Here is a 23,000-nt window from a genome sequence, read left to right as displayed (position 1 = left end):
GCGGCCATGGATCACGGGCCCAGCTGCTCTACGGCATGTGGGATCTTCCCGGACCAGGGCACGAACCCGTGTCCCTTGCATCGGCAGGCGGACTCTCAACCACTGCACCACCAGGGAAGCTCTTTTCTTGTTTCTTGAGATAGGCTTGTATTGCTATAAACTTCCCTCTTAGAACTGCTTTTGCTACATCCCATAGGTTTTGGATCGGCGTGTTTTCATTGTCATTTGTCTCTAGATATTTTCTGGTTTCCCCTTTGATTTCTTCAGTGATCTCTTGGTTATTTAGTAATGTATTGTTTAGCCTCCATGTGTTCGTGTTTTTTACGTTTCATAACTGATTTCTAATCTCATAGCGTTGTGGTCAGAAAAGATGCTTGATATGATTTCAATTTTCTTAAATTTACCAAGGCTTGATTTGTGACCCAAGATGTGATCTATCCTGGAGAATGTTTCATGTGCACTTGAGAAGAAAGTGTAATCTGTTGTTTTTGGATGGAATGTCCTATAAGTGTCAATTAAATCTATCTAGTCTATTGTGTCATTTAAAGCTTGTGTTTCCTTATTAGTTTTCTTTCTGGATGATCTGTCCATTGGTGTAAGTGAGGTGTTAAAGTCCCCCACTATTATTGTGTTACTGTCAGTTTCCTCTTTTATAGCTGTTAGCAATTGCCTTATGTATTGAGGTGCTCCTAATGTTGGGTGCATATATATTTATAATTGTTATATATTCTTCTTGGATTGATCCCTTGATCATTATGTAGTGTCCTTCTTTGTCTCTTGTAACATTCTTTATTTTAAAGTCTATTTTATCTGATATGAGTATTGCTACTCCAGCTTTCTTTTGATTTCCATTTGCATGGAATATCTTTTTCCATCCCCTCACTTTCAGTCTGTATGTGACCCTAGGTCTGAAGTGGGTCTCTTGTAGACATAATATATATGGGTCTTGTTTTTGTATCCATTCAGCAAGCCTGTGTCTTTTGGTTGGAGCATTTAATCCATTCATGTTTAAGGTAATTATCAATACGTATGCTCCTATGACCATTTTCTTAATTGTTTGGGGTTTGTTTTTGTAGGTCCTTTTCTTCTCTTGTGTTTCCCACTTAGAGAAGTTCCTTTAGCATTTGTTGTAGAGCTGGTTTGGTGGTGCTGAATTCTCTTAGCTTTTGCTTGTCTGTAAAGCTTTTGATTTCTCCATCGAATCTGAATGACATCCTTGCTGGGTAGAGTAATCTTCGTTGTAGGTTCTTTCCTTTCATCACTTTAAATATGTCATGCCACTCCCTTCTGGCTTGTAGAGTTTCTGCTGAGAAACCAGCTGTTAACCTTATGGGAGTTCCCTTGAATGTTATTTGTCATTTTTCCCTTGTTGCTTTCAATAATTTTTCTTTGTCTTTAATTTTTGTCAGTTTGATTACTATGTGTCTCGGCGTGTTTCTCCTTGGGCTTATCCTGCCTGGGACTCTCTGTGCTTCCTGGACTTGGGTGACTATTTCCTTTCCCATGCTAGGGAAGTTTTCGACTATAATCTCTTCAAATATTTTCTCAGGTCCTTTCTCTCTCTTCTCCTTCTGGGACCCCTATAATGCAAATGTTGTTGCGTTTAATGTCCCACAGGTCTCTTAGGCTATCTTCATTTCTTTTCATTCTTTTTTCTTTATTTTGTTCCACAGCAGTGAATTTGACCATTCTGTCTTCCAGGTCACTTATCCATTCTTCTCAGTTATTCTGCTATTGATTCATTCTAGTATATTTTTCATTTCAGTTATTGTATTGTTCATCTCTGTTTGTACTTTAATTCTTCTAGGTGTTTGTTCTTTAATTCTTCTAGGTCTTTGTTAAACATTTCTTGCATCTTCTCAATCTTTGCCTCCATTTTTTTCCCGAGGCCCTGGATCATCTTCACTACCATTATCCTGAATTCTTTTTCTGGAAGGTTGCCTATCTCCACTTCTTTTAGTTGTTTTTCTGGGGTTTTATCTTGTTCCTTCGTCTGATACATAGTCCTCTGCCTTTTCATTTTGTCTATCTTTCTGTGAATGTGGTTTTCCTTCCACAGGCTGCAGAATTGTGGTTCTTGCTTCTGCTGTCTGTCCTCTGGTGGATGAGGCTATCTAAGAGGCTTGTGCAAGCTTCCTGATGGGAGGGACTGGTGTTGGGTAGAGCTGGCTGTTGCTCTGGTGGGCAGAGCTCAGTAAAACTTTAATCTGCTTGTCTGCTGATGGGTGGGGCTGGGTTCCCTCCCTGTTGGTTCTTTGGCCTGAGGCGACCCAGCATTAGAGCCTACCCGGCTCTTTGGTGGGGCTACTGGCAGACTCTGGGAGGGCTCACGCCAAGGAGTACTTCCCAGAACTTCTGCTGCCAGTGTCCTTGTCCCCACAGTGAGCCACAGCCACCCACCGCCTCTGCAGGAGACACTCCAACACTAGTAGGTAGGTCCAGTTCAGTCTCCCATGGGGTCACTGCTCCTTCCCCTGGGTGCTGATGTGCACGGTACTCTGTGTGTGCCCTCCAAGAGTGGAGTCTCTGTTTCCCCCAGTCCCATCAAAGTCCTGCAATCAAATACCACTAGCCTTCAAAGTCTGATTCTCTAGGAATCCCTCCTCCCATTGTCAGACCCCCAGGTTGGGAAGCCTGACGTGGGGCTCAGAGCCTTCACTCCAGTGGGTGGACTTCTGTGGTATAAGTGTTCTCCAGTTTGTGAGTCACCCACCCAGCAGTTATGGGATTTGATTGTATTGTGATTGCACCCCTCCTAGCATCTCATTGAGGCTTCTCCTTTTTCTTTGGATGTGGGGTATGTTTTTTGGTGAGTTCCCATGTCCTCCTGTCGATGATTGTTCAGCAGTTAGTTGTGATTCCGGTGCTCTCGCAAGAGGGAGTGAGCGTATGTCCTTCTGCTCCGCCATCTTGAACCAATCTCTCGTTGACTTTTAAAATACACAAAAAATAAAATAATAAATAAAATTAATTAATTAATTAAATAAAATTCACATTTTCCCCCACATTTTAACATCTCTGAAATCAGGCTGTGTTTTACAATAACTGTCAGCCAGGTGGCTCTCATCACATGGATGCCATTGCTGGCACATGTGCAAACTTAGTTTTTGTACTGTCAGCACTTCAAAAGATTTATATGCATTGTGGCTACTACACATGCTGAGTTTAATTGCTAATGAAAATGTCTTCAGAAGGATTATACTATGATTTGGCATTGAAATGAAAGGTCTTTCTGGATACAGAAAGAGCAGTAAGGTACAAAATTGATATTAGTGAAGCAAATGCATACATTGTTGGAGAAGTGATCTCAATTCCCTATATTGTTGCAGAGCAATCCCCGAGTGCGTTTCTTTCTTTCTTTCTTTCTTTTTTGATGTGGACCATTGTCAAAGTCTCCACTGAATCTGCTACAACACTGCCTCTGTTTTATGTCCTAGTTTTCCGGGCCACAAGGAATGCGGGATCCTAGCTCCCCAACCAGGGATTGAATCCGCACCCCCCACATTGGTAGGTGAAGTCTCAACCACCGAACTGCCAGGGAAGTCTCTCCAGAGTGCTTTTCTGCAGCAGTGCTCCTCCAGGTGCAAAGTGCACATTGAATTCCCTGGGATCTGGATAAAATGCAGATTCTGCTTCGTTAAGTCTGGCATGGGTCCAAGATGCTACATTTCCAATAAGTCCCTTTGTGATGTTGATGCTGCTGGTCCATGCTTGGTCCACTTTGAAGATCCAAGAGAGGAAGATACCCAAAGTAGGTGAAGAGCCATTACATATGGAGATTCATGCAAGAGCCTTGCCAGACAACACAACTTAAGGCCAAGGAAATTGCCAGATCTTGCAAAATAGTTGCCAGAAGTTTCAAAGCAATGAAGGGCTGGTGTGATCAATCATATGTCATGCAGGACTATTGTTATGGCATCATGCCATATAGTTCATTGGCAGTCTTTTATTTATTTATTTACTTACTTACTTATTTACTTATTTATTTATTTTTGGCTGCTTTGGGTCTTCATTGTTGCACCTGGGCTTTCTCTAGTTGCAGAGAGCAGGGGCTACTCTTCGTTGCAGTGGGCGGACTGCTCATTGCAGTGGCTTCTCTTGCTGCAGAGAAGGGGCTCTAGAGCGCAGGCTCAGTAGTTGTAGCTCCCGGGCTTAGTGGCTCCGCGGCACGTGGGATCTTCCCGAACCAGGGCTCGAACCCGTGTCCCCTGCATTGGTAAGCGGATCTTTAACCAATGCACTACCAGGGAAGTCCCTTTTTTTTTTTTTTTTAATAGACTTTATTTTTGGAGCCGTTTTAGATTCACAACAAAATTGTGAATAAAGTAGAGAGTTCCCCTGTATCTCTTGTCCCGACACATGTACAGCCTTTCCCACTATCAACATTCCACTGGCCTACATTTGTTACAATCAATGAACCTACACTGACACAATATTATCACTTTAAGTCCATAGTTTACATTAGGGTTCACTCTTGGTGTTATACATCCCATTGGTTTTTAACAAACACATAGGGACATGTATCCACCAGTAGAGTATCATACAGAATAGTTTCACTGTCCTAAAAATCCTTTGTGCTCCATCTTCTCATCCCTTACTCCCTCCTAAGCCCTGGAAACTATTGATCTTTTTACTGTCTTCATAGTGTTGCCATTTCCAGGATGTCATATAGTTGGAATCATACAGTACGTAGTCTTTTAAGATTGGCTTCTTTCACTTACTAATATGAATTTAAGGTTCCTCCATGTCTTCTCATGACTTGATAGCTCATTTCTTTTTTTTTAACTTTTTATTTTATATTGGAGTATAGTTGATTAACAATGTTGTGATAGTTTCAGGTGTACAGCAAAGTGATTCAGTTATACATATACATGTATCTATTCATTTTCAAATTATTTTCCCATTCTGGTTGTTACATAATATTGAGCACAGTTGCCTGTGCTATACTGTAGGTCCTTGTTGGTTATCCATTTTAAATATAGCAGTGTGTACATGTCAATCCCAAACTCCCTAACTATTGCATATAAGCGGAATCTAAAAAGAAATGATACAAATGAACTTACTTACAAAACAGAAACAGATTCACAGACTTAGAGAATGAACTTAATGGTTACCTGGGGGGGAAGGGTGGGGAGAAGAGATAGTTAGATAGCTCATTTATTTTTAGCACTGAATAATATTCCATTGTCTGGATGTACCACAATTTATTTATCCACTTGCCTACTGAAAAACTTCTTAGTTGCTTCCAAGTTTTGGCAATTATGGATAAAACTGCTACAAACATCTGTGTATAGGTTTTTGGTTAGATATAAATTTTCAACTCATTTGAGTAAATACCAAGGAGCATTGCTGGATCATAGAGTAAGAGTGAGTTTGATTTTATAAGAAACTGCCAAACTATCTTCCAGAGTGGCTATACCATTTTCTCATTGCCACCAGCAATAAATGAGAGTTCCTATTGCTCCACATCCTCACTAGCACTTGGTGTTGTCGGTGTTCTGGATTTTGGCCATTCCAATAGGCAAGTGGGGACTTCCCTGGTGGCACAGTGGTTGACTCCACACTCCCAGTGCAGGGGGCCTGGGTTCGATCCCTGGTCAGGGAGCTAGATCTCAAATGCATGCCGCAACTGAGTTCACATGCCACAACTAAGGAGCCTGTGAGCCACAACTAAGGAACCCACCTGCCACAACTAAGGAGCCCACCTGCCACAACTAAGAGCTGGCACAACCAAATAAATAAATACATAAATAAAATAGGCATGTAGTGGTTTCTCGTTGTTTAATTTGCATTTCACTGATGACATATGATGTAGAGCATCTTTTCATATGCTGATTTGCCACATGTATATCTTCTTTAGGGGGGTATCTTTTCAGGTCTTTTGCCCACTTTCAACATCAGGTTATTCGTTTTCTTATTGTTGAGTTTTAGGAGTTCTTTGCATATTTTGGATAGCAGACATTTATCAGAAATGTCTTTTGTAAATGTGTTCTCCCACTCTGTGCCTCTTCTCATCCTCTTGACCGTTTTTTCACAGAGCATACATTTTTAACTTTAATGAGGTCTAGCTTATCAATGATTTCTTTCATGAATTGTCCCTTTGGTGTTATAGCTAAAAAATCATTGCCATATCCTAGATCATCTAGTTTTCTCCTGTGGCATTTTCTAGGAGTTTTATAGATTTGCATTTTACATGTAGGTTTATGATCTACTTTGAGTTAATTTTTGTGAAAGGTTTAAGGTCTGTGTCTAGATTCTTTTTTTCTTTTTCTTTCCATGTGGTGTCCATTTGTACCAGACCCATTTGTTGAAAAGATTATCTTTCCTTCATTGTATTGCCTTTGCTCCTTTGTCAAAGATCAGTTGGCTATATTTATGGGAGTCTATTTCTGGGTTCTCTATTCTTTTCTATTCCATTGATCTATTTGTCTCTTCTTTCACCAATATCACACTGTCTTACTACAACTTGTAATAAGTCTTGATGTCAGGTAGTGTCAGTCCTCCAACTTTGTCCTCCTTCCGAATATCATGTTGACTATGATGGGTCTTTTGCCTCTCCATTTAGCAGTCTTTTTCATTTCTTTTTTGTACACAAAACAATCAAGCAACTTGCAATTGATGGTACCTTAGATTTGATGGACTATGATAGTTCTTTATGGATATTTCCAGAGATATCCTGTGCATATAAAAGCAAATACACAAAAGTTTTATTTTTCCAAGTCCATTTTAAATGTCTATATTGTGGGACAAATATTAAGAGCCTTTGAAAGAAAATGAGAGTATAATGGGGAGATCTGCCCCCGATGGGTGCCCAGGGGAATATTTTCTTGTCAGATATGGCTTTTTTTACACTTATTTCACACTTACTCTGTGCAAGGCTCTGAGAAAAAGAATTCCTGGCCCATTAAGCTTACGAACTAATAGAAAAGACACAAAAACATAATAGATTATAGTTCTACATGTTCTCTACTACAAGTTTATACCAAATGGTGCTAAAGCATAAAGGGGAGCGATTAATCCTCCCTAGGACTGAGACTCAGAGCAGAACTCACAGAGTGAGTGCTATTTGACTGGGTTCTTAAAATATAAGTGGTGTATAGCAAGCAGAGAAGGCAGGAAAGGGCACTACAGACAAAGGGAGCAGTTTGCTCAAAATGTCAAAGGGCAAATGCTAAAGAACATGCCATGAGCTTAAAAAGGTGAGATTGACTGTGGAGTTGGTGGAAGAGAAGAAAGTATAATAGGGAATGAGGTTGGAAAAGCAAGTTGGGGGCCTGTGAGTCTGTAAATTGTTTTGAATGTTATTCTAAGTGTTTGGATTTTATCCTGTGGACACTGAGATGCGGCGAGGAGTTTTTAAATGGGGGAATGAAGTGCTCAGGTCTGAGCTTTAGAAAGATCCCTCTGGCTGCAGTATGAAGGGCTGATTAGGAAGAGAAAGAGCAGGGAGATTGGTGAGGAAGCTACTGGAAAAGGCCAAATCACATGATTAAGGAAAGTGTCAGCGACTGGTGGTTGTCTCCTCACATCCATTCTCCTCTTCTTTAAAAGTAATCTTTTTTACAGAGCATCGCTTTGCTGAAAGCTAAGTGGCCTAGGGTGGTTTAGGCTTCTTATGAATATATTCTTTTTCTACTTATATTCAAGAAGAGTATACTATTGTATATATTTATTTATACGTTCATAAGAAGTACATATTCATAGTCATTGAAAACATTAAAGACATTTTCTTTCAAATGGGCAATCAGGAAATTCAGTTAATTTGGCAAATCGGCTTTAGGTGACCCTTTCTGCTTCCAGCGTCAACAGCTCTTTGAAGGATTTTGAAAGTGAAGGAAAGGAGACAAAGCAGTAGCTTGAGGGAGAAGCAGGACCCAGGGAAACTGTTTGGAGACAGCTGTGATTCAAGTGGTTTGTTGACTAAAAGGGGCAATTCAGTAAAGAGGAAGCAGAGGCTGAGGTGAGAAAGAGACCACTGGGTAGAGCAACGTTTCAGAGGAGTCTGGAAGGGAGGGTGTCAAGTGCACAAAGGGGGAAACTTAGGAAAAATAAGTGCAAGTTGACTGCCGCTTTGGTGGTTCCCAATAAGCCATTCCTCCTGGTATTCAGCCTGTGTGTAAGCCCCCCTACCCTGACTCTGGGCTTGGACAGGTGACAAGTTTTGGCCGATGGGGCATTAGCAAAAAGATGCCAGCAGAGACTGCAAAAGCGTTTGAACACCTGGCCCGTCCTTTTGGAGGTGTTCCTCTCAGAACCCAGCTGTCAGGCTGCAGAAGTCTGATTTAGCTATGGGGAGGCCACGCGGAGGAGACCCCCTGGGCTGACAGCCCCAGCTGAGCCCCAGCCAACAGCCGGCATCAACTTCCAGCCAAGCGAGTCCACCATCCTCCAGCCTCAGTCAAGCGGCCCCAGATGATGCCATGTGGAACAAAGATGAGCTGTTCCTGCCAAGCCTGGCCCACGTTGCAGAATCGTGAGCAAATATGAGTTTTGTGGTTTTAAGCCAATGAAGTTTTGGGGTATTTTCAATGTCATAGAAAGGATTGCTTTTCTTCTGAGTTTTGGCTTAAATTCTGCTTTATTATAATTTATTATATACTTATGAAAATTCTGTCTTGGCCCGTCGGCATTTGCCTGCTAAGGGCCACTAAGGCCCTAGAAACTTCCTTGATATCTGGATCTACTGCAGTGGCTTTACTGCAATGGGTAAAAGCCAGACTGCCGGAGTTTGAATCCAGCCTTGGCCGTTCATTGTCTGTGAGATCTAGGTAAGCCTGTGCCTCTGTCAGCCCTTCTGGGTAGATGCCTGGGGAGATCACTAAGGAGAGAGAGCTGAACCAAGTGAGAAGTGGAGCTGGGGAAGCAGCTCTGCCATCACCTGCTCTACTGACCCGGTGTGACACTCCACCTCCATGAGCAGGGCCCACCTCTCCCAGGCCCTGCCCCTGAGCAGCAGGGAAGCATAGTTCAGGACAGCAGATGGTCACAGAATAAGGAAGCTTAGATCAGATGGTCACAGAATAAGGAAGCTTAGATCTGGAAAGGCCCAGGCATTTCCCCCTACCTGGAATCAGAGACTTAGCTGGAGTCTAACATTAGGGGTATGTGGAGGAGGGCCAGAAGGGGTTTGTGCCCAGAAGTCCCCTTGGGTGTTTGGTTGGTAAGGGAGCCCAGCATCATATTCATCATTGCCATCATCAACACCAACATTGCTGACGTCTAATGAGCGGTTACTAGGTGCTGGGTACTAATCTAAACTCTTTCTTACATGTATTAGTTCATTCGCACAGCCACTTGATGAGGATTATTATCATCTACACGTTGCAGCTGAGGAATCCATGGGCCAGAGGGGGTTTGTGATTTGCTGAAGGACGTGCAGCTGGTGAGTAGCACAGCCAGGATTCGAACCCTGGCAGTCTGGCTCTCAAGCGTGCTCAGAACCACTTAGTAATACTATCCAAGATTTTGACCAGCTTCTCCATAACCCCATGGTTTTGCTGTTACTCTAGCCCCTCAGCATCCTTTCACCAGGTCAGTACTTTAGCTGAAAATTTGAAAAGCTGTTGCTTTTGGAGCAAATACTCAAGGTGCAGTGCACTGCCCCTCTCCCCCCACTCCCCACCCCGGCTTCCCAGCCAGGCCACTCCTGTATCCCCTGCTTCCAATCACATCTAAATCACACTGAACGCCACCTCCTCCATGAAGTCTTCCTGCTTACTCCCCTCCTAGAAATTCATCCCGTCTTTCTTACTTTGCCTAGGCTCATGGGTTTCCTGCCTCTTATCCAGGGCTTCCACGATCTGTTTTTATGCCTGTGCTGACCACTGGGATGAGACCCCGGGCTCTTTTCAGCACCATCAGGGTGGCCATGAAAGTGAGCAACATGGCTGTGGACAGACAGCAGTAGGAAATAGAGTGTCTCTCTGAAGGTGGCAGCCCACCCTGCCTGAGCTCTTCCTGGTGCCATAAATCAAGGTATGTTTGCTATTGGTAGAAGAGCTGGGGTCAGGGGCAATCTATAATGTTGGGATAAATGTTTTGATATATTCATCTGTGAGTTTTTTCCCTCCTCCTTGTATTGTTCTCTTTACCATCCTTCCAGAGATACAGGTGTGGGATCGTTGTCTCTGGGCAGGGCTATGGCAGAAAACAAAAGTCACCCACTAAATACCATCTCCCTTCCTGGACTGTTGCCATGGCTCTGGTCTAAGACTCTGAGGTGGAGAAGATTTCGTGGAGGAGAAAAAATGTCTTGGAGGAAGAGGAGGGCAGCTGGGCATCCCCTCCCTGCTAACACGAGCCTGGGAGGAGGGAGAGGTCATGGGTCCCAGAAGCAGCAAAGACCTGGCCCTCCTCCCAGCAGACCACCAAAACCTCATACGTGACCCCTGGCACAATGGCTGGAGACTGTGTCTAGGTTGGCGGGGGGGGGGGGGCTAGTTGTGATGGAATTTGCAGTTTTAGAGGTCAAGGGGAGGGACTGTGGACCTCTCAGCAGTAACCGTGTGGACATGTGTCCAGTGAGACAGCTCAGCACAGCCTAAGATGTGGGAACTGAAACCAGCCATGGAGTGGGGCAGAGAGCAGGGAACTCATCTCCAAGAAGAACTGGAGTTAAGCTCCCCCCAGTTTAGCAGAATGCTTGATTCATGAAAAACAAAGTTAAACCTCGTGTGCACCTGAGTTTGCAGACTGAAATTTCTCCCCAGTGCACCTGTTCTCACATTGTGAGCCCTGGGGAGACAATCTGTTCCTGTTCTCCTTGGAGCAGGGGAGCCAGCACACTCACAGGAGCCCATCTGCTGAGGTAGGAGGTGGAGAGGAGGGGGCTGGCTTTCCCTCTGACACCAGATGACAGTTCCCCAGGGAGTGAATCCTGCCACCTGCCTGGTTCCCTCAGCCCTGAGGGAGGCAGGGGGAGCTTGAATAACCCATGGGTCTGGGAGCTTGGGAGAGCAGACTCCAGGGGCCAGGAGAAAACTGGGAGAAAGAAGTCTTCATGAAGTTTATCATAGCAGGGGATTCAATCCATTTAAGAATTATACACTGAACATCTAGTATATGCCCAGTCCTGGGCTAAGTGCGGGGGAATAAGTAAAAGAAAGTATGCAAGAGAGCACTGTTTCAGAGCCTGGCACATAGCAGGTGCTTCATAAATGCTGTATCCCTCATACTCTTCCTGGAAGGATACAAGGATGAAAAAAATAGTCTTGCCCTCAAGGATCTTAAGATCCTGTAAGAGGGACTTTCCTGGTGGCACAGTGGTTAAGAAACTGCCTGCCAATGCAGGGGACACTGGTTTGAGCCCTGGTCCAGGAAGATCCCACATGCCGCAGAGCAACTAAGCCTGTGCGCCACAAATACTGAGTCTGCGAGCCACAACTACTGAAGCCCGAGTGCCTAGAGCCCATGCTCCACAACAAGAGAAGTCACCGCAATGAGAAGCCCGCGCACCACAACAAAGACCAAATGCACCCCAAAATAATAATAATAATAAATTAATTAATTTTAAAAAAAGATCCTGTAAGAGGTCAAGACCCTTGCACACAGTTCTCTAGAACCCAGTCAAAGCAAGGTAGGCACTACAGCCCAGGCCCAAAGGTCCAGGGGTTCAAGGGAGGAGAGAGAGGGTATGGTTGAGACTTCACAGAAGAGGTACCATCTGAGGGTTGAGTGTGTATAGGGGAGGTGGGAGGTGAGGAAGGGTCCAGGGGACGGGACTCGTGGGGAGCTCTCAGAAGGCTGAGCTACAAGAGAATACATTCTGGCCGTCCCTAACCTCCAGAGTGAAAGTTCATGTGCAAATCAGTTGTTTGGAATTTGGAATGCATTTTCCCATGGGAACAAGGCCATAAATGGAGGCTAGGTTCTTGGGCCAGAGGATGGAAACAGATTTCCCCCCCAACTAGATTACTCAGAGCTAGGCCCTAGTTTAGGGTTCAGAGAGAGGGGAGATCTGTGGCATAACTTCCTTCTGGGAGGCTGGGCTTGCCATAGGCCAAGGACTTTTTGTTGGGGGTTTTCTATGGTTTAGGAAGAGATTAAACCTGAGAAATCGTAAGCCTAGTTTTAATTGTATTTAATAACAAAGCTATCAGCTGACATATATTTATGATTACATATTGAAGGAATAGTCCATTTGTAGGAGGTAGAGATGAAGTAAATTCTAAATTACTATCAAATCAGCAGGCAGGCTAGTCTTAGTATTTCATAGTGGCCAAAGCAGTTCTGTTTGTTGTAAATGCCTCCTAATCCCTAATCCAATATGACTGGTGTCCTTATGAAAAGGAGGAATTTGGGCACAGACACGCACACAGGGAGAACACTGTGTGAAGATAACGGATGTGATCATGGTGATGCTGTAGGCCAAGGAACTCTAAAGATTGCCGGCAAACCACCAAAATGAGAGAGGTGTGTACGAGATTCTCCCTCACAGCCCTCAGCAGGAACCAATCCTGCTGACACCTTGATCTCAGACTGATCTAGCATCCAGACATGTAAAACAATAAATTTCTGTTATTTAAGTTTGTGGTACTTTGTCACGGCAGCCCTAGATAATGAATACAGCCATTATAGTAGTCACAGATAAGTGACATGCAGCATAATCCCACCACATTTGTGACAGCTGACCGGGTCAGGGATCTCTAACAAAGGCTGACCAGTGCCCTCTGACCCGGACTGGTGCTAGAGCTCCTGATACTGGCCACCCAATCAGACTGTCTTTCTTGAAGGGTTTAAAGAGAGTGCAAGACTCTCAGAAAAGGGGAACACAGAGAGGAGCTGACACCGGGTGTAAACAGAAACCATGGAGGAACTGGTCAGGAGCAGATCCTTCAAGCAGAGAGGAGAGTGGGGTCAGGTATTGGGAGCAGCAACAGAGATGGAGACTCATGGATAAAGCAGAAACCAAGGCAAGAGGCCTGGACCAAGATGCACTTATGAGGGCGCCCCTCTGAGCAAGAGCACCTCCACCGCCCTTGAAGGCTGAGAAGAAGCTCACCCCACCGCTCCCGGGGGCTGCCAGAGACAGCGTCATCCTGAATAATGTGTCAGCCTCCCAGACACCTGATGTCCTCACCTTTCTGGTGGAGCCTTAAAATAACCTCACCCCTGCCAGGTGAGACACCTGGTCTCTGCCCCCCTGCAACCAGAGAGAGCCTAACACATTACTACACAAGCAACACAGGATCCCTGTAGAAATTTTAGAAAATATAAACAAGGAAAATAAAGGTCATTTATGACCTCATTACTCAGAAATGACCACTGTTAATATTTCAGTGTTCTTAAAATCTTTTATTCTATGCACATATTTTTACAAAATAGGGTAATACTATATAACATGGCTTTTCTCTAAATATCATCTAACAAACGCTTTTCAAAACCAATAGAAATCTGTCATTATTTGTAAGGAATGTTCCTTTGTGTGAGATGTGTGCTAATCAAACTCCTACTGTTGGAAATTCGGCTTGTTCCCAGTTTTAATGAGCATGCACTTTGATCCTATGATCCTACTTTTAGGAATACATCCCACAAAGGTAAAGCACTGGTTTCTAAAAATATATCTACAGAGACATTTATTGCAATATTATTGACAATAGAATAATCCCTAGAAGCAACCTGGATGTTCACCAATAGGGGAGTGATTGAATGATTTATGGCACATTTGTACTATGAAATTTTGGACTGCTATTAAGAATGAGATAGATCAATATTATTTGTAAAAATGACCATGGTATATTCTTAAGTGAAAAGTAGGTCACAAGCTAATTGTATAAGGGGATTTTTGCTTTTGATTAAAATTTTGTAAATGGCAGTGGGGAACTCCTACATGCATTTTTACAAATTTGCATTTGTATCTCCATAGAGAAAATAATAGGAAAAAAACTCACAAGACTATTAATATTGTTCACCTTAGGAGGTGCTGGTGGAGATATTTAGCTACGATAATATGTATTGATTTTGCAACTTGAATCATGTGGTGGAAAGCAGTTTAAGAAGCAACAGAAAAAAAGAACACCATGCCCTAGTGCAGGGATTGTGGCAGGAATCTGAATATTTAATCCCTTCTGAGATGCTTGCAGAAGATAGAACAGTGTAAGGAAAAAAGAGAGATCAGGCAATGCTCCTTATTACTGAGTGACCTTGAGTAAGTCATTAATCTCCCTGGGCCTCAACTTCCTTGTCTGTAAAAGGAGAAACATCACAATCTCTACCCGTCAGGGCTCATGTGAGGGCAATGCCGGGAAAGATAGCAAGATTTATATTTTTCACTTAAAATAACGTTCAGCGAAAGGGGGAAAAGACCTATTTAACTCCCGCTGTAAACATGTGAGCTCTGCTTGAGAGGCTGCCCCCAGGACAGATCTCCTAAGCTACCCAAGCCTTCATCTCTAAGTTACATGGGCACTTGGCGGGGTGGCGGGGGGTTCTGGTGATGAGAAGAAGCAGTGGTTATACAGGGACCATTGGGAAGTTGGGAACTGCATTCCTTGGGAGCTCTGAGGACTGACTTTTCACCATTAGTAAACAGCTGAGAATCCCTGGGGAGCTTCCATGAGGAAACCGATATTTTTGGTAAGAAAATAAAAGGTAAAACCTCTAATGTAGCTGTGGCTGTGGAATCAGGAAGTGGCAGATCTGGTGCGTCAGGCTCTTAGAGGCCGGCCCCGTTGGGAATCACGCAATGATTTCTGCTGCAGTTCCCACTCTGGCCTCAGGGTGGCACTGCTCCTCTTCAATGATTGTCATTTATCCCTGCTATGCTGTAAGCTGTAAAAACCAACTGGGACTTTCCAACAAGACCGTCCTAAAAGCTGAAGAATAACAAAAGGAAAATAGTCTCAGAGGGCACCATGTGTCAGAACTCTAGCTTGCCAGGTTTAGCTTGTTCCCTGCAGCTCACAGCCCTCTTCCCAGTGCACCAGTGACCCCAGGGCTACGACTCCCTAGCTCCTCACCTCCAATTTCAGGCCCCACTACATTGGTGGGGTTCTTGACAAGAGGACAAATGGAGGGCTTGGTGCCAGTTGGTCAGGAATTCTGGGGTCCTGGTACCCAGAGTCTAGTCTGAGAGTGTATATTAGTTTCCCAGGGCTGCTGTAGCAAAGTACCACAAACTGGGTGACTTAAAAAAATATTGTCTCACAGTTCTGGGGCCTAGAAGTCCAAAATCAAGGTATCAGCAGGGCTGTGCTCCCTCTGAAACCTGTATGGGAGGCTCCTTCCTGGTCTTTCCCTAGTTTCTGGGGGTTTGCGGAATCCTTGGCATTCCTTGGCTTGTTACTGCATCACTCCAGGCTCTGCTGCATCTTCTCATGGCCTCCTCCTCCCATGGGTCTGTGTCTCATGTTAACTAATTACAACTACAACAACCCTATTTCCAAATAAGGTCACAGTCTGAGGTACTGGGGGTTAGGATTTCAACATATCTTTGGGGGCACCTCAATTCAACCCATCAAAGGATGGGTATATGGACTCTTTTGCCTGTGGGAAGGGATGCAGCCAGAGGAGGTACAGAGCAGGGGCTTCTCTTGCTCTGGGCCAGGATGGTCCTGGGAATGGGGGCAGGGAGAAATGACATCCTTAACCCCCCATCATGGGGCATGCCCCAAGACATCTGGACTCCTAGAAATCTGGAATGAGAGAGGCCAAGTCCCCTCTCTCTTCCTCTTTTCTGCTGTGGACCCGCCTTGTGTCCAATGATTGGCACCAGGAGAGACCTCACCCTCAGGCAAGACCACAGTAAGTGACCTCAAAGCCTTTCTCTCTCCGCCCTCAATAGTATCTCAATAAAACTGCAGCCCAACCTTCTTGTGAATGATAGAGGCCTACAGTAATGGGGGGTGGGGTAGGAGCTGTCCTTCCAGGAGCACAGAGTGCCCTTCCTCTCTCAAGGGACAGATGATTCCGCCTTAACGCAATTCTTCATCTGCTCCATCTCCAGCTGCTGTGAAAGCAGGCTCCCAAAGCAGTCCCAGTGAGAGATAAGGGCTCTTTGCCTGAAATGAAAAATTCATGAAGGGAGACTAAGGATGGGGCACTCGGATAGCAGCCAAGTTGCTGTGCTCTGGGGACATGGCAAGAAGCTGGAAAAGCCAAATGGAAATTTTCTCTCCTCTCCAGCACCTCCCTTCAGGCTCCCCTTCCATGTTCAGTAGGGCTCCTTTCTCTGCTGTACCCGCACACCCCTCCTCAGTCTCATTTGAGACTCCAGGCCAGCACCAGCAATGCCCATATGCCAGGGCATTCAGGAAGAGGGGTACCTCTCCTTACCCAGACTGGGCATCTACCAGCAGCCTCAACAAAACGTGCGTTGTTTCTAGAGCAAGGTGGCACAGTCCTGACCACCTGCACCCCCAAACCTGGAGGAGCCACAAACTGGCTATTATTTGCCCCTGGGAGGACCCCTCCAGATTACTTCCTGTTCCAATTCCCTGACCCACAAATCTGACCAAAATTCTTAAGATCGGTCAGATGATGATAACTTACAACTTGGGGAGGAAGCCTTGGATCTGTTGTCACCATGCTGGACAGACAATGGTTTCAATAAAGAGGGAAAACCCCTCGAACCCTCAGAGTTGGAGAATTTGACTCTAATGTAGAGATGGGTTGAGAAATGTGACTGGCTGGCCTGTGATACGCAAGATGCATAAGATTTGCAGATGCTAGTACAGAGACAGTGAGCACTGGGGCAGTGGCTGACCCCCAGAAATCAGGTAGAAGGGCAGGCTGTCATTGCGGGGGAATCAGCCACCAGACTCCACCGTCAGTGGGAAATGGGGAGCTTGAGTTTCCTGCTGCAGAGCTGCGGTGCTTCCTCCTAGTCACAGGTGCCACGGGAAAATCTCACTCCACCATCCCTGCCCAGGCCAGCTGGGGCGCTCCATCAGGCAGAGCACAGATAGGCCTATCTGCCCCCACGCAACATAAACAGGAGCCTCTGACAAGACATCAACAAAAAGACAAAACACAAGTTACGTTTTCCATGTACCACCCTGATGTACTTGAGAGCCTAGCCATTCAGACACCAAGTCCAAGTGTAACTGAGTCATTTCTTCCTCTGTGTGTGGAAAGTCTTTTGGAGCTTTTTCCTACAGATGGTAAAAGGGAGTTGTACTCCCGTGGAACACTTGAAAAGTATAAGTATGAAGACAAACGGGAAAAAATGTACCTGTAATCTCACCACCCAGAGGCAAATTATTAATATTTTGACATATTTCTTTTTTATTTTTGTTCTATGACTTTTTTATTTTACTTGAAATCGTGCCAAATATATCATTTTGAGCAAGCGTATTTTTCCTCTGGCATTAATGATACTCCACAAACATATTAATGGCTGCATAACTGTCCACAATAGGCATATGCTATAATTTGCTTAATTTGGTCAATCTTCTGCTCTTGGACATCTAGGCTGCTTCTGTTGTTTTGCTAACTTAAATTATGTGATTCATATTTATGCTTTAATCCTTGTCCATCCATTTCCTTAGGAGAGAGTCCCAGAAATGGAATTATAAGGTCAGAGTTTCAAAGGCTATAAATATTTTCAGGATCTTCTTTCAAATTGCCAAATGGCGCTTCTGGAAGCTTGTACATCCCAGTAGTTTATGAAAAGGCTGTCTCTGCAAGACTAATTCTAAGCTCCGCCTGGTTATAAGGCCAAAGCTACACAGTAAGGGGTGAGGGGGGCATGACTGAGCTTGAGGTGAAGGAAGAGTAGACCCAGCCAAGAGGAGCTGAACAGGCAGAGCTAGCAAGGCCGAGGCTCACAGAGAGCACCAAAATTTGAGGACACTTTTAAGACATGATTTCTGGAGGATGCAGCCACAAATGAAAAGAGAAAAACCCTTGGACCCAGGGCTGGAAGGAAAGACAGCTGGAGTCCGGAGGCCAGGCTGAGGTCCTAGAAAAAGCACAGAGCGTGAAGAAGGGTGTTGAGGGCCCCAGAGCTGTTGCTCATTCAGGAACATGAAGGTTGTTTGGGCATGACGCGCACTAGGGTAAGTCTGGAGGAGGTTGAGGAATTGATTTTAAAGAAAAGACACTTAGGAATGGGTAAAGAGAGGTGGTTCCAATGCTGGCAAAGAGAGGATAAGGGTAGTTTCAGATGTTCTATTGTAAAATAGGAATGAATATGTCAAAGAGGAGATCCGAAGCTGGCCCATCTCACCTTGTTGATTTCTACTGTTGACTGACTGAATGAGTCACTTTTATTGAAGAATAATTTCCTTTTAGTTTTTTAAATCTTGCTTATTTGACTGTGTCATCTCTTTAATCAGTCACATTGCCGCTTCTTTTTTAAAAATTTATTTTATTGAAGTATAGTTGATTTACAATGTTGTGTTAATTTCTGCTATACAGCAAAGTGATTCAGTTATATACATGAATACATTCTTTTTCATATTCTTTTCCATTATGGTTTATCACAGGATAGTGAATATAGTTCCCTGTGCTTATCCATTCTATATATAATAGTTTGTATCTGCTAATCCCAAACTCCCAAGCCATCCCTCCCCCACTCCCCTTCCCCCTTGGCAACCACAAGTCTGTTCTCTATGTCTGTGAGTCTGTTTCTGTTTTGTAGATAAGTTCATTTGTGGCATATTTTAGATTCCACATATAAGTGATATCATATGGTTATTTGTCTTTCTCTTTCTGACTTACTTCATTTAGTCCATCCATGTTGCTGTGAATGGCATTATTTCATTCTTTTTTATGGCTGAGTAGTATTCCATTGTGTATATGTACCACATCTTTATCCATTCATCTGTCCTTGGACATTTAGGTTGTTTTCATGTCTTGGCTATTGTGAATAGTGCTGCTATGAACATACGGGTGCATGTATCTTTTTGAATTATAGTTTTGCCCTGATATATGCCCAGGAGTGGGATTGCTACATCACATAACAACTCTATTTTTAGTCTTTTAAGGAACCTCCATACTGTTTTCCATAGTGGCTGCACCAATTTACGTTCCCATCAACAGTGTAGGAGGGTTCCCTTTTCTCCACACCCTCTCCAGCATTATTATCTGTAGACTTTTTTTTTTTTTTTTTTTTTTGCGGTACACAGGCCTCTCACTGTTGTGGCCTCTCCCATTGCGGAGCACAGGCTCCGGACGCGCAGGCTCAGCGGCCATGGCTCACGGGCCCAGCCGCTCCGCGGTATGTGGGATCTTCTCGGACTGGGGCACACACCTGTGTCCCCTGCATCGGCAGGTGGACTCTCAACCACTGCGCCACCAGGGAAGCCCTATCTGTAGACTTTTTAATGATGGCCATTCTGACCAGTTGAGGTGGTACCTCATTGAAGTTTTGATTTGCATTTCTCTAGTAATTAGCAATGCTGAGCATCTTTTCATGTGCCTGTTGGCTATCTGTATCTCTTTGAAGAAATGTCTATTTAGGTCTTCTGCCCATCTTTCGATTGGGTTGTTTGGTTTTTTTGTTACTGAGTTGCATGAGCTGTTTGTATACTTTGGAAATTAAGCCCTTGTTGGTTGCATCATTTGCAAATATTTTCTACCAGTCCATAGCTTGTCTTTTCATTTTATTTTTGGTTTCCTTTTCTGTACAAAAGCTTGTAAGTTTGATTAGGTCCCATTTGTTTATTTTTGCTTTTATTTCTATTGCCTTGGAACACTGGCCTAAGAAAACATTGGTACAGTTTATGTCAGAGAATGTTTTGCCTATGTTCGTTTCTTTTTTTAAAAATTAATTAATTTTATTTTTTGGGCTGCGTTGTGTCTTCGTTGCTGCATGCGGGCTTTCTCTAGTTGTGGCGAGTGGGGACTACTCTTCATTGTGGTGCATGGGCTTCTCAGTGTGGTGGCTTCTCTTGTTGTGGAGCACAGGCTCTAGATGCACGGGCTTCAGTAGTTGTGGTGCGTGGGCTCAGTAGTTGTGGTGCACGGGCTTAGTTGTTCTGTGGCATGTGGGATCTTCCTGGACCAGGGCTCGAACCCATGTCCCCTGCGTTGGCAGGCAGATTCTTAACTACTGTGCCACCAGGGAAGCCCCTATGTTCATTTCTAATAGTTTTATGATGTCATGTCTTATATTTAAGTCTTTAAGCCATTTTGAGTTTATTTTTCTACATGGTTTGAGGGTGTGTTCTAAATTCATTGATTTACATGTAGCTGTCCAACTTTCCCAACACCACTTGCTGAAGAGACTGTATTTTCTCCATTGGATATTCTTGTCTCCTTTGTCAAAGATTAATTGACCATAGTGTGGGTTTATTTCTGGGCTCTCTATTCTGTTCCATTGATCCATATTGTCCAAGAGCCAATACAATGCTCTTTTGATTACAGTAGCTTTGTAGTATTGTCTGAAGTCTGGAAGGGTTATGCCTCCTGCTTTGTTCTTTTTCCTCAGGATGACTTTGCCACTTCTTGATGAAACATGGGATTCCTTTCTTTTAAAATCAGGTTTATTATTTTCCAATTACACATGTAAAATTTACTCATAGCCAAAGAACCATAGTATATAGAAAAGCATGAAGTATAAGAAAGAGAATAAAGATCATCTGTAACCTGAACAACAAAAGATAAGCATTGTAGACATATTGATATAAATTCTGCCAGATTTTTTTCTATACATTTTCCTTCTCTCTCCCCCCTCTCTTTCTCTCTCTTATACACACACACACAGAGAAAGGTAATTGTATTATATACATAGCCATTTCTTATTGTGGTAAAATATACATAATATAAAATTTACCATTTTAACCATTTTTCAGCATATAGTTCTGTGGCATTAAGCACATTCACATTGTTGTACAACTATCACCACCATTTATCTCTAGAACTTTTACATCTTCCCCAACTGAAATTCTGGACCCATTAAACATTAACTCCACATTCCCCTCCACCATCAACACCCAACCTCTGGAACCACCATCCTTCTTTCTGTCTATGAATTTGACTTCTCTAAGTACCTCATGAGAATAGAATCATACAGTATTTGTCCTTTTGTGACTGGCTTAATTCACTTAGCAGTATGTCTTCAAGGTTTATCCATTAGAGCACATGTCAGAGTTTCCTTTCTTTTTAAGGTTGAATAATATTCCATTGTATACCACATTTTATTTATTTATTCATCTGTCAATAGGCACTTGGTATATATAGTTTTTAAGCTGCCTTCCCCCTGCCCCCTACCCCGCACTGGGCAGCACGTGGAATCTTAGTTCCCCCACCAGGGATCAAACCCATGCCCCATGTATTGGAAGTGCAGGGTCTTAACCACTGGACCACCAGGGAAGTCCTAAGCTGCCTTTTTCATTTACTATATTATGGACATGATTTCATATCAATAAGGTAAGATTACATTATTATTTCAATGGCTTGTTAGTATTTCATTAAACAGATATTTTATGTTATTTAACCAGGCTGCTGATAATGAGCACCTGATTGTTTCCAAATTTGTACTTAATAAACCTCTCAGTGATGAACAATCTTTACAAACTTTTATTGAAAAATACTTCACACATGAGAGGATATAATATATATGTAAAGCTTAAAAGATAATAATAAAATGAACCCCTCTGTACCCCCCTCCCTGCTTAAGAAACAGAGCATGAGCAGAAGCTTAGAAGCCCCCTGGAGTTCCTGCCCCAGCTTATCAGACTCTCATCCTCCTAGAGGCACTACTCTCTTGAACTCTGCATGAATCATTCCCATGCTTTTCTCTATAATTTTATTCTATGAGTATTTATCCTCCACCCCAATAAACTAGATCCTAAGTATAAGCCTACAGGATAAAATAAAGAACAAGCGTGCTACGGGCATCTTGATTCCTGGCCTTCCTTTCTAGACTAGGGACCCTGACTTAACTGAGCTCTACATTCACAGCCTGGAGCTTAGTATATGATTAGCAATTGTTTGATGAATGAATGAATTTGTAGATGAATGAGTGAGTGAGTGAAAGAACCAAGTTCAGTGGAACTCTCGCCATAAAGACCGACTAAACTTCTACTTCCTTTACCAAGGAATAAGGGAGAATTTCTTTCTCAAAGACCTTGGCCCTAGACTTCATGACCCTAGACTTTTCCCCTTGTGGGACTTTTCCTGTCAGGGCCCCTGCAGGCCATTCTGTGGGCCACCTACCATCTAACATATGCAAACTCACTTTAAAAAGGCCTGTGAAGAGATTTTTATACAATAGATAACTGACACAGTTTTTTTATGTGTATTTTTTAAACTGTTCCAGTCATCCACTGTTACATAACAAACTCAGTGCCCCAAAACAAGCATTTTATTATGTTTATGAGCTCTGTGCATCAGGAATTGAGACAGGATCTAGCAGGGGTGGCTTGTCTCTGCTGCCTGATGTCTGGGGTCTCAGCTGGGAAGACTCAGAGGCTGAGGATATCCCAATGGTTGGGGGCTGGGGCCAACTGGAGGCATCTTTACTCACATGTCTGGCTGTTTGATGCTGGGTGTTGTCTGGAACCTCAGCTAGGCTGTCAGTTCCAACACCTACACGTGGTCGCTCCACGTGGGCTAGTTTGGGCTTGCTCAAATTAGCTTGTAGCTGGGATGAAAGAGAAGGTGTACAAGAAAGCAAAGCACAAGTGCATGCCATTTTCATGATCCAGCCTTAGAAGTTACATAGCCTCCCTTCTTCCATACTATTGATATATTGACTGAGGCAGTCACACAGTTGCCCAGGTTCAAGGCGTTGGGGGGTGGCAAGTTTCTAGACGAGTATGTAAACAGGAGTTATTGTGTCCATCTTTGGAAAACATAATCTGACATGCTTTTGCTTTCATTTTCTTTAAATTACGTAATCTACACTCAAAAGAAGAAATATAACATCTGAGGAGTCTAAAACTCTCCAATCATGTCTGTCTCCCTTACCTTCAACCAAAGGGAACCACTCTCGTGAATTTTTTTTTTTTTTTTTTTTTGGTACACGGGCCACTCACTGCTGTGGCCTCTCCCGTTGTGGAGTACAGGTTCTGGACGCGCAGGCTCAGCGGCCATGGCTCACGGGCCCAGCCACT

This window comes from Monodon monoceros, unplaced genomic scaffold, assembly GCF_005190385.1.
Source record: "Monodon monoceros isolate NGI ecotype Baffin Bay Population unplaced genomic scaffold, NGI_Narwhal_1 Super_Scaffold_21, whole genome shotgun sequence".
NCBI classification, from domain to species: Eukaryota; Metazoa; Chordata; class Mammalia; order Artiodactyla; family Monodontidae; genus Monodon; species Monodon monoceros.
Note: the sequence above shows the minus strand (reverse complement) of the source record.